Source organism: Centruroides vittatus, unplaced genomic scaffold (assembly GCF_030686945.1).
Source record: "Centruroides vittatus isolate TY-2023 unplaced genomic scaffold, ASM3068694v2 contig_1295, whole genome shotgun sequence".
Classification (NCBI taxonomy): domain Eukaryota; kingdom Metazoa; phylum Arthropoda; class Arachnida; order Scorpiones; family Buthidae; genus Centruroides; species Centruroides vittatus.
The window spans coordinates 51757-67464 of record NW_027120824.1 but is presented as its reverse complement, the minus strand read 5'-3'; the positions used below and the strand labels follow the sequence as shown (position 1 = coordinate 67464).

General features: G+C 33.1%; 1 protein-coding gene across 1 annotated transcript in view; it reads left to right on the top strand.

Moving 5' to 3' along the window:
* Positions 1-15708, top strand: part of LOC136989359 (cholesterol 7-desaturase nvd-like) — a 277556-nt gene that overhangs the window by 244441 nt on the left and 17407 nt on the right. The gene's annotated exons all lie outside the window — the stretch shown is intronic.

Sequence of the window (15708 nt, the reverse complement as noted above, 5' to 3'; positions counted from 1 at the left end):
TTAATAAATGCATCATCGACAGCTTTTTCTTCGGGTTGAGATTCCGTTTCTTCGATTTTGTCGGATACAACAGATACTCTAACAGGTTCTTTTGGCGCATGAACTGTTCTCTGATATCTCGAAATTAATTGACTTAATAATTTGACTTTACTATCATCAGATAAATCACCAGTCTCAAGTAATTCTTCGATATTATTACCAATTCTTATTTCAGGTTTTCGATATGCCGACAACAGTTCAGGAGGGACAAGAGCCATTTGTTTCGCCATTAGATTCTTTTTCCTATTACTTTACCAATTAGTCCACCTGCCATAGACAATAACGGAGCCAGTAGAAGAGGAAGGAATCCACCAGATTGATTAACTAAAATTTTTTTCTTAGTATTTAAAGGAACATTTTTTTCACTTAATTTCCTGATAATTTTTTTATATTTTTGTAATTTACGAACATCGGCAGGTATATTTCCTCTCCGCAAATTATCGCATATTTCACACAAAACTTTAATTTGATCCGGAGTAGCTTCTTTCAATATTGCTTTTCGTTGAGAAGGAGTAGTCTTAGACAAAAGTGCTAACATATGATAATTTTTCTTTACGTTCTTCATTTTATTGGTAAGTATATCCAAAAAATACCTTGTTCGTCAGGAAAACACGAATCTCTCACAGAAAATTTCTTATTCGTTTTAGGATGAAAATCTAATAACAAATAACCGAATTCCTTTTCTGTCGCTTTTTTATATGCATCCATAAAAAAATCACATTTACCAGCAAAAGCTTGCCGTCCCAAACAACTTACTTGACTTTCATCGCGATTATTTTTAAATAATATCAAATAATGCGTGTTTAAAGTTATATCTCTCATAATTCTATTTTTTGGAAACAAATTTTGCATTATCACGATCACGCTTACATTATAATGATGAGACTCTGTTGTAAACAAAAATGCAGTTTTTGAACTGAGTTCATGCATCAAATCATCAATTATTATTAAATCCCATCCTTGCACGGATTCAGGTAAGCCATACATGAATGTAACATCTTTTTCCTCGTGAAAAAACGGTAAATATACGGAATAACACCATAGAATCTTTTTTAATGTATTTTCATAAATTTTGTTACGAATAATTTTTCTCACTAATGTTGTCTTTCCGCATTGAGAAGGTCCAACGATTATACAGTTACTAGGATGTTTGAAATACATATTAATCAAACTTATAAGCTTTAGTAAATTTATAATGCTTTGATCCACAAATTATCTCCCTAAATATTAATATATTCTTTTTGTTCCTTTCTATATAAATTTCTTTCATAACTTCTGAACATTTCTCGAACGAATAATATAATTTATTACTAACTTCATAAATTCTTCCATTCTCGTCAACAATTATAAAACCGAATTTTCCATTTCCTTTCCATATTTCATCATTAACTTTAAAATAACGTAAAACAATAGGGAGATTATCAGGAATATCGAAAAAAAAATTATTTACCGCAGCAATACACGTATCTATTGACTTGTACAAACGAGGAGAAACAGAATAATTTCTATCACCGTCGTAAGTAATAATAAAACCATATCTCTCCATGATTGCAATTTTTAATCTTGGTATTAAAAATAAATTCTAACTTTCCTTAAAACTCAATTTATATCAAAAACCGACCAATCATATATCTTCTATAAAATAATTAATTTAATAAAAACATTTAATAATTAATACAGTAACTTTGCCTTATTGTAATTAGAAAATTAATTTAATTCAAATTTATAAAAACGTTTAATAATTAATACAGAAACTTTGTTTTAATGTTAAAATAAAATTAATTTTAATTCAAATTTTTAATTAGAAAATTAATTTTGTGATTAAAGCTTCCCAAACCACTACTACTTTATGCTATATAATACTTTTCTTATAATATGTTACACTATTCTATCGAATGCCACTCGAATATAATAATTTATTTTAGTTTACATATGAAATGTTATGCAGAGAAAGTAATTCTTACCAATAATAAAAAAAAAAATCCAAATCATAACAAAAATTCTAGAATGACACGAAATACGTTTCGTTAGTTGTAAACGTATAACTAATGCATTTTGTGCGTTTTAAACGTATTTCTGATACGCATAAAACACATAAATACGTTCATGTACGTATCTCATACGTACAAAACATACAAAATCCTTGTAAAAAAGATGCTAAATATCTTACATATTAATTTGTATACGATAAAATTAAGTCTGAGAGATATAGAAACTTCACGAGGCCAGATAAAGATTAACAAAGTGTATGACTTGCGGTTACAAACGGAGCCGGTAAGGCCGAATATTTACATTAAAATATTTATGAAAAGTAAGTCAATGGAAGTAAATAACACATTCATGAAGTGAGAGAAGGCCCAGTCTTTTCTAGGTGGTATTAGGGTGGCTTATTAAAGTAAATGAGAGAACTTTTCTTAAATAAAGTTAATGTATGAATTTACTTTTATATTATTACAAGGAGGGAAAGGAGGCCGTGGCTCATATTGAATGACAGTATTGAACGAAGCACTAAAACTTTGTCAAAGTTAGTAGGACAGTTTTAGAACATTGTTTAGACATAAAGGCGATTGATGCCTTTTCTTATTACTCAAAATATGACAATTCTGTCAATATGACCTTTACAAGAAAGTTTGTTGTGGAAGACAATACCATGATCGTTTAAAGAGTTCATATATCTTCTGGCCACTTTATTACGAGTAAACTAAATTATGGTATATCGAGAATTACAGAAGAACACATCAGAACAGTTTTATCTATGTTCATTCTAATATAAAACGGTAAATATAAAACTGTGACCGTCGGTTCGGTATCTCTTTGCTACCGGGTTAGGATGACAGCACTGTATCATTAAATTGATACAGAGAATCGTAAAATCGCGCGAGCGGTTACGTATAGGTTAGACTTGGAACGAAGTAAATGGAGTATATGTAAGTGCTATATATCTCATTACATACAAAACGATTACTTTACAGAGAGATTGATAAAATACATGACTCACCATCGCGTTCGTAAATTCTACACAGATTAGAGAGAGATTACAGATATTCGCAGGTAGGATAAATACCTTAAGATATATGCTGATCGTATCGGCGAACGTCTAATAGATGATATAATGTCTTCGATTCTAGATTTCAGTCTAAATGTAAATTAATCTAATTGTTTTAGATGTCAATCCAATTGTACGCTAGTCCGAGGAGGATGAACAGTGGAAAAGAAGCTTGACGACGATGGGTAAATCCGAACAGGAACACACACACACAGTCAAGTGACAACTTCTGCTGTCTTACTCATCGTACACCATTTTTAATGTCGAGAGGTGTTTTACAGGCCTTTCCTTGATTTCGTTAGAGGAAATGATGTTCTTGGACAAATAAAGTGATGGGTGACATAGTCGTGGCACAGAAATTTTACTCATCTTAACAAGGAACTCAACTCGTGAGAATGGAGTTTAAACCGATCTTATCAGACAGTGTTATCAGTTGATTTTCCATTAACTAACCCTTTTTTATCTACTTCGTTCTGTTTTTGTATAAAATGTAGTTTAACATTTTGATTAAGATTATATAAAGATGATATTAAAAAATTATAAAATAATATAAAGATATTAAAGTTCACAATATAAAAATTCCGATCTTCACAAAACAAAAATTTTTTCACTAACAATTGTAGAATTGTTTTTTAAATTACAGATACAGGTTAAACGGAGAATTGCTTGCTATTACGAAGCGACGCGTACATAAACACTGCAAACAATTTAAAACAATTCAACCTATACAATAATGATACAATAACATCTGTCAAACTGTATAACCGGGCAAAATGGAACAGAAATTGCAATGTGTCGTGGTTTCAGTTTCCACAGTATATGATATAATTTCAATACAAAATAAAACCCCTGTATTAGAAGTTTATTGCAACTATTATTATATTTAATATACACGGTTGACTTGACGAAAAGGTCGATATTGCATCAGTGATGACTACGTCAAAATATGTCAACCATCACTTTATTGGTCCAAGAAGATCATCTCCTCTCACGAAATCAAGGAAGGGCCTGCAAAATATCTCTCCATATAAAAAAGGTGTACGATAAATAAGACAGCAGAAGTTGTCACTTGACTGTGTGTGTGTGTGTCCCCGTTCGGATTTACCCATCGTCGTCAAGCTCCTCCTCTGTTCATCCTCTTCGGACTAGCGTACAATTGGATTGAAACCACTACGTCTTTAGTGTAGACACAGAAACTACTATGTCTGTTAATTACTGTTACTCACGCAAGAAACAACGGACATTAAACTAAGACAACTAAAGGTTAAACTAAACAAATATCCGTTTATTTATATATAGAATTATACATATCGAATACAATAAGGATTATAAATGCTAGTCATTTGAGAAATATCGTGGCAGTCTCTAAATGCGAGAGGGTGAGTTTGCACTTGGGCACGTAATAATAAATAAATTTGGTTGTAGGTTTTCCGAAGATGTCAGACAGTAGTGAAGCTGGAGAAAATGAACTCGTTAAATGGATGTTGTAGTATACTCCAGATAAATAACTTTTTTACACATTGGCAAAGGCAAAACGGATTCTTCGTTTACAGGTCAGGTTGTTCGATGTTCGATCATCTGATAATAGGTAGGATAGGAACTTGCAGGTTACATGATAGGTAGATGAATTTTGGACGATCTGGTAAAATTGAAATAGGTAATAAATTGGCCTTGGCAGCGGATGTCAAAATGACCATATCGGCAGCGTAGTACAGCGGAATCCTCTCGCACATAGAGACTAGTGTCGAGTTCCTCTTTCATTACCAGTCGACAGAGAACTCTCGATAACGGGCGAACACTTCGGTCGTCATCTATATTTATATTGGGGGTCTTTACCTTCAATACCAATGCATTGTTAGGTAGTATTCTCTCTCTCATCCAATAGTCGACTTTCGAGTATTCGGTTTCCGATGAAATCATCACGATGTTTCATGTTTTAATAAACTTAATACATGAGAACTATACTCATTCCTTTAACTACGTTTCATTATTTTTGTTGAAGGAAAACGTTCACAATACTTATGTGGGTCTTTTTGATATATTTTAACCTTTTTTTTCTGAAAAAGTTTGTCTGCGTACCCCAGGCTCTTACATCGCTATTGAACCAGTGAAGCCAATCTGCATCAATTGTAACGTATTGAAATCAGCAGTTATTTTAATGGATTATGAGAGTTAAATTAATTAAAGTTAATAAATTATTAAACAATATAATTAAATTTTTTATTCCAGATATATCCACGATTAAAATTCAAAAATGTTCAGCTTTGTATACGGCAGTTTAGCAGAAGAATTGTGGAAATATTCGATGTCTCTGGACATGTTTCATTACATTAGTACAACGATTTTAAATAAACCGTATCTACTGATTTTAATTTTTGTTTTTATTTTTATTTTATTGTCTACTTTTCTTTTCAACTATTAACGAAGATGTCGTAAGTAAACATCTAGAAAAATTTTATAATATTATTTACATTATAACAGTAATGTTTATCGGTGTAGGATATAACGGATAGTCGTTATGACGCTGGAGGAACGAATGCGAGGAAATCACGTAGAAAACGAATGCGGTTATTAAAAGAAACAAATAGATTAAGAAGGTCGAAAGAATATCCTCCCGCATATCCAAATGGATGGATACCTTTATTCGAATCTATAGATCTACCTGTTGGGAAGTGCAAGCCTGTTACTGCTTTAGGTAAGACATTAAAACATCGCATTAGGCTATGTCGATTAAAAGTATTAGTTAGTCTGAATAATGGACGACGTATATTTGACGCTGTACATCATGGGTTTTGCTCCTGTACATCACACTTTTTCGGTAGCAATAGAACGTGCAAGTCACTAATGAACTGCTTTCAAGGGAACGTTTCGAATCGACATAAATTGACTTCCAGTTGAATTGGAACTTCTCGTGTAGGTAATCAAGGTGTACTTCAGTTCCGGTTTAACATATCTGATTTGGCTTTTCATCTATCAAACTCTGTTCTGAAAATTAATTAAGAAAAAACAGACACACACACGGATGACAGTTGGAATTTATAGGTCACAATATTGTCAAATTGCAGCTTAACTATGTACCCAGCATTCGAACACTTGAAAGCCAATCGATTACGTACCAGACATAAAAATGTCTTTTACTTCTAACCAACAAACTATACAACTCTTAATAGAAAAGTAATAGGGTGTATTTTAAACAAAAGAAAACACGAAGGTGTTACAAAAAACATCCACTGATTAAAGGTTTAAGAGATAGTGAATTCTTATGAACTTATTTGCAGTATATTTTTGGATATTTGGAACTTAATCATATTTTCTTATAAAAGAATAATCTTCTCATAAAACGTTTCTTTTTGATTGTAACGTACTAGGTTTGTATTTTAAGGACCATACAATGTTGCTATCGGATTATGTTTGGGCTGTTCGTTGTTCTCTTCGAAAAACTGACGTCTGCTTTTAACAATATTATGCAATCACATTCGCCGTATGGGAGTCGAATTATATGTGCAAAGCGCCGTGTTTTACCTGCTTGTAAAGGATTTTCAAGAAAACAATCTCCGTTAATACACATTGTGATTGGCAGCTTGGTTCGCATTCAAAAAAGCAATCTGTGTTTTGCCACCATACAAATTGGGTATAAATACTCCTTTCATTTATTGCTTACATGCAGTTTTTAGGCTCTTTAAAACGTGCCAGTAACATTTGATGTCGTCAGAGCCATTCAAATTAAATACTCTTAGATTATAGAAGAAACAGAGTTTCAAATTATTGCCTTGTATAATCTTCTGTAACTGGTTTCCTTGCCACTACATAAGTGTTTTTCAACTTTGATGTTTCATTCAGTCTGTCCTATTTATTTTCAAATCAAGAATGTACTTTTTCATTCGGCTTACACTTTCAGTAGGTTGGAAATTAATTAGAACTTAATTTGCAGTTACTTCACTTCTCAAAACTTATAAGTAGCCTTGATTTACCTTTGATTATCTTCTAAATGAGTTCCTCTTCCCGAAATTAATACGACTTCTTATTATTTTATTCACATTTTCATATTTTTTATAAAGGCTACAATCTTACTACGTATGTTTTTGACGGTTATAAAGAAAAATCTTTAAGATTTTGTAGTTCTTTCGATGGATTACCCATTGTAGCCAGTCTTACCCGTTATGACAGAATGCAAGAATTAGGTTTTCTTGTTTCCAGACTGATTACAGAATTTTTAGCGCCTGGTGGGGTCCCACAGACAACAAAATAGAACACTACATTATATGGCTTGTAAAGATAATTTCAATGTTATGTTATTACATCTATATAATAAGTTTATCAAGACATATTAAGAATAAAACAATTATTGATTTACGTGAAATATTTATTCACACGACTACATAATAAAAAAACATCAACGGTTTTGTTTTAAAAAAAATATTAACTCTTCTTCTACTCTCACTCAGACTCTATTTCTCTAAGACACACACACCTTCATGCTGAGAACCTTAAATTTAAATTTAATCATAAAAAACAAACGTTTTCGGCCACTCCACTGGCCATCATCAGGTTAACTATATTCGAATACTATTTCGAACAACCCATTCAAAATTGAAATAGATTACAATAGAACTCACGCGCTCAACTAAGTAAACCAAAAGTAATATAAATAACATAGAAAAATAAATAAAATAAAATAAAATAAAATAAAACATGCCATTGGTACACGTAAACATAGCAATATCTATATATCTATAGGCAATCCTTTTGCGCCTAGTTAATGTGTTCTTGTGACTGTTTTAATTAGAAACTTCCAAGCTGATGGTAAAATGGTCGCATCCTTGTAATTTAAGCATTTTTTGGTTAAGCTGCAAGTGTCGGCGAATGGACAGGTGTTATGATTTTGGCTTCTTCCCATTTAACAACGGATCCCTCCGTCTGCGCCATTTTTGCTAACGTTGTTGTACATTTACTTTTCGTCACATGATATCTGTGTTCCTTGAGTATTTTACTTAGGCTTTTCGTCGTAACCCCGATGTATTCTTTTTCTACCCCTAGTTGGTCGTTGCTGTACGGTTTCGAGTACACCCCCGGCTGCTCACTCCGTTTAATTTCTTTCTTGTCATTTCTTAGTAATTTATATATCGAGAGAGCTCTTTTGTACACAATATTGCCGTTCCTGTGGTTCGCAATACACTCCATAACAGAGGATAGACGCTTAAGGAACACAGATATGATGTGACGAAAAGTAAATGTACAACAACGTTAGCAAAAATGGCGCAGACGGAGGAAACCGTTGTTAAATGGGAAGAAGCCAAAATCATAACACCTGTCCATTCGCCGACACTTGCAGCGACAACCGAAAAATGTGAAATTTATAAGTCCAGCTTAACCAAAAAATGCTTAAATTACAAGGATGCGACCATTTTACCATCAGCTTGGAAGTTTCTAATTAAAAAAGTCACAAGAACACATTAACTAGGCGCAAAAGATTGCCTATAGATATATAGATATTGCTATGTTTACGTGTACCAATGGCATGTTTTATTTTATTTTATTTTATTTTATTTTATTTATTTTTCTATGTTATTTATATCACTTTTGGTTTACTTAGTTGAGCGCGTGAGTTCTATTGTAATCTATTTTAATTTTGAACGGGTTGTTCGAAATAGTATTCGAATATAGTTAACCTGATGATGGCCAGTGGAGTGGCCGAAAACGTTTGTTTTTTATGATTAAATTTAAATTTAAACTTCTCAGCATGAAGGTGTGTGTGTCTTATAGAAAAATATTAACTTTGTTTCTCTAGAAATCATGATGTAATCTCATTATAATTTAAGTATTTTGGGTTTATTTTGATGGCACTTAATATATTTATCTGTTAAAGCAGTGATTCCCAAAGTGTGCGCCGCGGCTCCCCGGGGCGCCGAGATGCCGTCATAAGGGCGCCGCGAAATATTCAATTAAACAATTCGGCAATTTTCTTGGAATTTCCAATTCTCGAAATTTTGCGCCAACAATCGTGTATGCTGACAAAATTCCAAGAATTTAGCAACTTTCGAGTCTTTCATTGTTTTCTTTCTCCACCCATGCTTTAGTGGTTTAGTCACTAAAGCTTGGGTGTGGAGCTAGACGCTAAGCGTGGGTAACGCAGTACCAAGTTGGATTTCTGTTCATTCGTTGTCACCATCTTAGTGTTTGCATTAGTTTTTGTTTGTTGGACTAACGACTAACTTAACAGTATGGTGGTTAAGTTAATTTTCAAAAGTTATTTTTCTGATCACCCTAAAAATGGACAAATTCTTATTAAACTCGAATAATAAAGATAGTGCTGAATCTAGAGAGGATGTTCCAGAAACAAGTGGCAAGGGTTTCGAGAGGCGAAAACGTCGTGACAGTTATTTGGATTTTGGCTTTACATCAATAAACGAAAATGATAAGGAGAGACCACAGTGTGTGTTGTGTATGAAAGTTTTGGCACCAGAATGTATGCTTCCAAGTAAGTTAAAACGACATTTAGAAACCAACCATTCTAACTTTGTTGGTAGACCTCGCGACTTTTTTACCAAAAAGTTAATTGAATTAAAACAACAAAAAAGCAGCATTTTTAAACATATGTCAATACCAAATAATGCTTTGCTAGCATCATACAAAGTTGCATATAGAGTTGCTAAGTGTAAAAAGTCCCATACCATCGCAGAGCAACTCATTCTACCGGCTGCTGTAGATTTAGTAAACATTATGATTGGCGAGACGGCGGGAAAACTGCTTTCAAAAGTCCCTTTGTCTAACAATACCATTAGTCGCAGAATTCAGCACATGGGGAGGATCTTAATATACAATTAATTGAAAAATTAAAAAAAAGTGAATTTGGATTACAACTCGATGAGGCCACAGATAATAATAAGGACGCACACTTGATTTGTTACGTACGGTTCTTAGATGGTAATTCAATCGTTGAGGACCTTCTCTTTTGTAAAAGTATTACTGGAAGTACACAAGGCTTACGATTTGTTCGAGATCCTGAATATATTTATGGTTGAAAATAATTTAGAATGGACAAAGTGCGTTGGTGTTTGTACTGACGGTGGTCGTTCAATGTCCGGCTCTTATGGAGGATTGCAGGCGCTTATTCGAAACAAAGCTCCAGATTCAGTTTGGACCCATTGCATCATTCACAGAGAAGCACTGGCATCAAAGTATATGAGTCCTCCACTAAATATAGTTTTAGAACGTGTAGTAAATATAGTAAACTATATAAAAATTCGGCCACTGAAAGCAAGATTTTTTAAAAAAATGTGTGAAGATATGGGAGCCGAATACACATCTTTGTTGTACTACTGCCACTCACGATGGCTCTCTCGCGGAGGTGTATTGTCTCGTACGTTCCAATTACGGCAAGAAATATACGCTTTCCTTGAAGAAGAAAAACATGAGTATGCCAAACACTTTGTGGAAACAGACTTTTTGATTAAACTCGCATATCTATGTGATATTTTTGAAAAGTTAAATTCGTTGAATATCTCCTTACAAGGACGCAATATGCACATTTTAAAGCAAACAGAAAAGATTTCAGCTTTCAGAAAAAAATTACAGCTATGGAAAATAAAAATTAATAAAGAGTGTATCAGTGATTGTTTTCCCTTGTTGCACCAGTTTGTAACCTCCAATGAAATTAATTTGTCTTGCAATATAAAATCCATTTTTGTTGATCTTATAAATCAGAAAGCTTATCAAAGTTGATCAGAGCTTATAAAAAAGTTCGAAAAATACTTTGAAGCAGATATTGATAAATTTACATGGATTCAAAACCCATTTAGAGCCAAGACTCCATCTGAATTTACTTCTTTAGAAGAAGAATCTTTTATTGACTTGTCTTGCGATAATACTTTAAAGTTAAAATTTGGTAGCATGGAACTTTCTGATTTTTGGATATCAGTAAAAGAGGAATATCCACTGCTTAGTGGTAAAGCTCTACGAATATTAATTCCGTTTGCAACATCCTATTTGTGCGAAGCTGGGTTTTCGGCAGTCGCAGTAATAAAAAGTAAATATCGCTCGAAAATTAACGTTGAACAAGAAATGAGGGTCGCCATATCCAATTTTATTCCGAGATTTGAGAAGTTGTGTAGTGAACATCGAGCCCATCCATCCCATTAATAATTTTAATAATGTTAATCAACAATAAACGTTCAATAAATTGTTTGTGAATTCAAAATTCGTGTTTAATTTATTTTTCAACTAACCTAACCACATGGTGGTTGTCCAGTCTCAATATAGATATTACCGAAACAGTTGAAATTAGATATTTTATATTATCCCAAGGAAAATAGTAAGTATCTGTTTTTAATTTTTCGCTGTTAAATGGATAATCGCTTTTGAAAAGGAAAGTTTTCCAATTTTTCAAGTAAGTCAAAAATTTAGGGCGTATAGATGAAGAAAGTCAAAAAATTTAGGGCGTAGATGTATTAAGGGCGCCGCGAAAAAATCCGATTATTTAGGGAGCCGCAAACCGAAAAAGATTGGGAACATCTGTGTTAAAGCATAAAAATTAAGCTTCTTCAGTTAAAATTTGAAATTGAAAATTCAGGCATTTTTTCCATAGGAATTTTGCATGTCCCATGCAAATATATCTGGATCATTTTTTACAGACGCTCAGTAGCTGCTTAAACGTTTATCTACTGACAACGTAAACGTGTTATAAATCAAGCAAACACAAAAGATACGAATTATGCACAAAAAGTTTTACTTACACTTTTGCAACGCGGAGCGCCTGGTGGAGTCTGTGAGGCCCGGCAGTTATTCAAACACGTCTTGTTCGCAGGATATCGCGCAATGAACTAAAAATTTTGTGGGGATCGATAGCGCGTGAAGAGAACTGAAGCTCTAATAACCTTAAGTCGCTAACGCAAATATTAAAATAGTTATGAACGTTTGAAAATGAGTCGGGCCTCTCAGACCCCACTAGACACCCCGAAAGTTAAACGCAGTCGAAAACGCAAAAAACCGCATCTAAAATAGTACAGTAGACCAGAGTTTTTCAGTATAAGCTATAATCCTCTCCCTCTCACCCGTGGAAAAATTTCGAAAAATCCCTCTAAACGTTCTCGTGACGTACACTGTGTACCAAATTTCAACTTTTGACGCCTAACCATTTGGGTGCTGCGCTGGGTCCAAAACATTCAAGAATATTCGAGGGTAATCTGAGATGTTTCACAATGATCTGAGAACGTTCTAGAACATCCTGGAACATTTTGGAATGTCGTGGAATGTTCTCGAATACTCTCGAATGTTCTGCACTGTTCTTGAAATTTCTAGAAGGCGAAATTTCCAGCCCTTATATCTTGAACAGCACGCCCTTCAGGTAAAACCAAAAACCTTCCTCACGGATGGGAGATAGAGAGCTACTGCACAATATAACTCCTTTGATCGTACCGAGAATCTTTTTTGAGTTTTAGCGGCACGCACATTGTACACTTACTTTTATAATATATATTGATTACTTATAAATAAATTAATTGTTGTTTTTGTTGAGTGGGAATTTATATTTCAATTTAATACTTTTTAACGTATTGACATTTCGTAAACACGTAATGCTTGATTTTGGTGAAAATAATTAATAAAAACTGTTTGTAAAGCTTGGTGAGGGTTTATAAAATAATTATCTACTGCGTTAGTATAATTTTTTCACGTAGGCATACAGCTTACTTATTGAACTGTATGTTAATAAATGAGTAAATGTATTCATTGTAGAGATACATCATCTCTATTTACACGAGGTGCATTTATAAATCAATAATAATTAATTTGAAAAATTTATGATTAGAAATAATTTTAGTTACTTCACAGGTCAGCAATTTGTTGTATTTCGTGGAAAAACAGGAAGATGTTTTGTTTTGGATGGTTATTGCCCTCATTTGGGCGCTCATTTAGGAACTGATGGCAAAGTTCACGAGGACTGCATCGAATGTCCTTTCCATGGATGGCGATTTGCTGGACAGGATGGTGCTTGTGTGAAAATACCTTACGCCGAAAAAAGTGAGGACTATTAAAAACATGTTTATTTAATACAACTATGCTTATTCATGCGCAAAATTGAGTTTTTTTTCGCATTGCAAGAATATACGAATATGGTGCATTAGTTTTACTACTATAATCGGAATTAAATAATTAATGACTTGATACCGTATCGCGCTTGATTCTTGTTGACTACGAACACAATATAGTGCTTTCGACGATCACTTGGCTGTTCTTTTTCCTGTTATTTGATTGAGACAAGCATTATGTGCGTATGTAGCGCGTTTCAGACTTCATATGCCCCTCTTCAGTCAACTAAATATTAAGACGATGACACTTTACCAGTGTTTCAGGCAATGGCACTTTACAATTAATGTTAAGAACGTTGGTTTTAAAAACTTTTTAACTTTAAAACTTCTAACTTTAAAACTTCGACTAAAATCAGTATTCTTTCCGTACAATACTTTAACTTTAATGGTCGCAAAACCACAATTCACAATGCACTAATCAATACTGAACTGTCTGAATTATTCGTTCGTATCCTATTCAATTCTTGCTTTACCGCACTTAAACCGTCGTGCTCATTAGCATATTCTTTGGTGTCCGAGGGTAACTGATGCTGAGTTGAATTTACGTCACTATGATTGAAGATTTTGGTGTATATTAATTCTTATTATATGTTTTATAATATATTTTGCCAATTTCCATTAATACTAACGTTTGGGAATTTTTCAATGCTGTTCTGACTCTTAAAAATTTCGACACTTTCTTTAAACTTTTTATTGTATGCTTTAGGTTCTTTATGTAAAATTTTTATGTTATTTTGATCAATATTACAACTGTTTATCGTGCAATGCTCGAGGAACGCTGAATTAATTCTACGATATTTGAGATCTGCTACGTGCTCTTTGAGTCTTATTTTCATTTGTCTCTTTGTTTCACCTATATAAACTTTTTTGGTACTGCATGTACATGGGATTTGGTAAACTATATTTCGCATTTCTTCTATTGGTTGTGCTTTTTCTTTAACAGTTTGCCTAGCTTTGATTCTGGCCGATAGCTTGTCGTACTTGGGTGCTAATTTGATATTAATTTTTTGTGTTTCTTTATTTATTTCTGCATATAGCCCTTTAATGTATGGGAACGTAACGTATTGGGGTTTTAAATTTTGTTTTTTACTAATAGTGATATCCGGATTGTTAAGCTCTCTTTCGCATGCGTCGAGTAATCGTCTCGAATAGCCATGTAAGATAAATTTTTTCTTTAGCTCCAGTATAATTTTTTTGCGTATTAATTATTTTACATGTTTTGTTTCTCATTTTTTTGTATTCCATAATAAAAATTTTTCTTTTTTATATGTTAAGGGATATTTGAATTGTATTTTATGGTTGTATTTATTGCGCACGGTTTTTTGTAAACTTCAAACTCGAGTTCATTTTCTCTTCGTTTAATCGTAATATCTGAATAACTCAACTTGTGCTCTATGTTATCTTCTTCTTCCACTTTGAATTGTATAGTTTCGCTTATATTAGTTACCAACTTAATTATTTCTTCTATTTTTACTTGTGTTCATTATATATAATCAAGATGTCGTCGACGTATCTCCTGTAAAATTTTATTTCTTTTATATTATCAATCAGTTTATTAATGTCTATCTTTATCAGCTCGGCCAATTTAGGTCCTATAACAGACCACATGCTGATACCTTCGACTTGTGTGTAGTGTTTATCATTTATTTGAAAATAGTTACTACGGTAACAGAATTCTATGAAATTTATTTTTTTCTTTTTTCATGTTAAGTTGTGTGAGTTTATTTTCGATTATATCCGATGTTATCGACTGGTACATGTCCACTATATCTAAGCTGGCAATTTTATATGTCACTTCAATGTTCAGTTTTTTCAGTTCATGCAACAGTTCATCCGTGTTTCCGTCTCAACTAAATAACAGGGAAAAGAGAAGCCAAGTAATCGTCGAAAGCACTATATTGTGTTCGTAGTCAACTAGAATTAAATAAATTAATTTCTTAAACAAAAGTATTCGTGTAATTAATGCAGTTGTTTTGCGGCAGAATTCTGAGAATAAAATGCAATGTAACGGTTTAATATGACATATAACATAGACATTATCAACATCGCTATTAATGATGCCGCATTAAACAGTCTGCAAACTGTAGTTCACTGTGACCATGTGTTTGTTATACGAATGAATAACATTGAAAGATGATTGATTGGGCTGCACGGGGAAACATGATAAAAAGTACGAGAAGCAGCGCATAGTTTCCAGATGCACTTTATAACTACACCAACCCCATAAATTACATGAGACAATTCTCAATGTAAGACGTTGCTTCACTAAAATCGTTAGTACTGTCGAGGTCGGACTGATCTTCTCTACTTTAAAATATAGGCATACTTATGTTAGAGAAATACTACAACGAAGACAAATAAATGACATATTAGGACAAATACATAACAGGCACCAATTCAACTGCTACTTGCAACTGTCATGTGTGGGATTCATGCACTGCTATTCTATTGTAGCAACATAGTGATTAGTTTACCCCAGGTTACACTGCAAGTGATGAAGCATATCGTATGAATTAACTAGGAACTTATTTCTAAAAT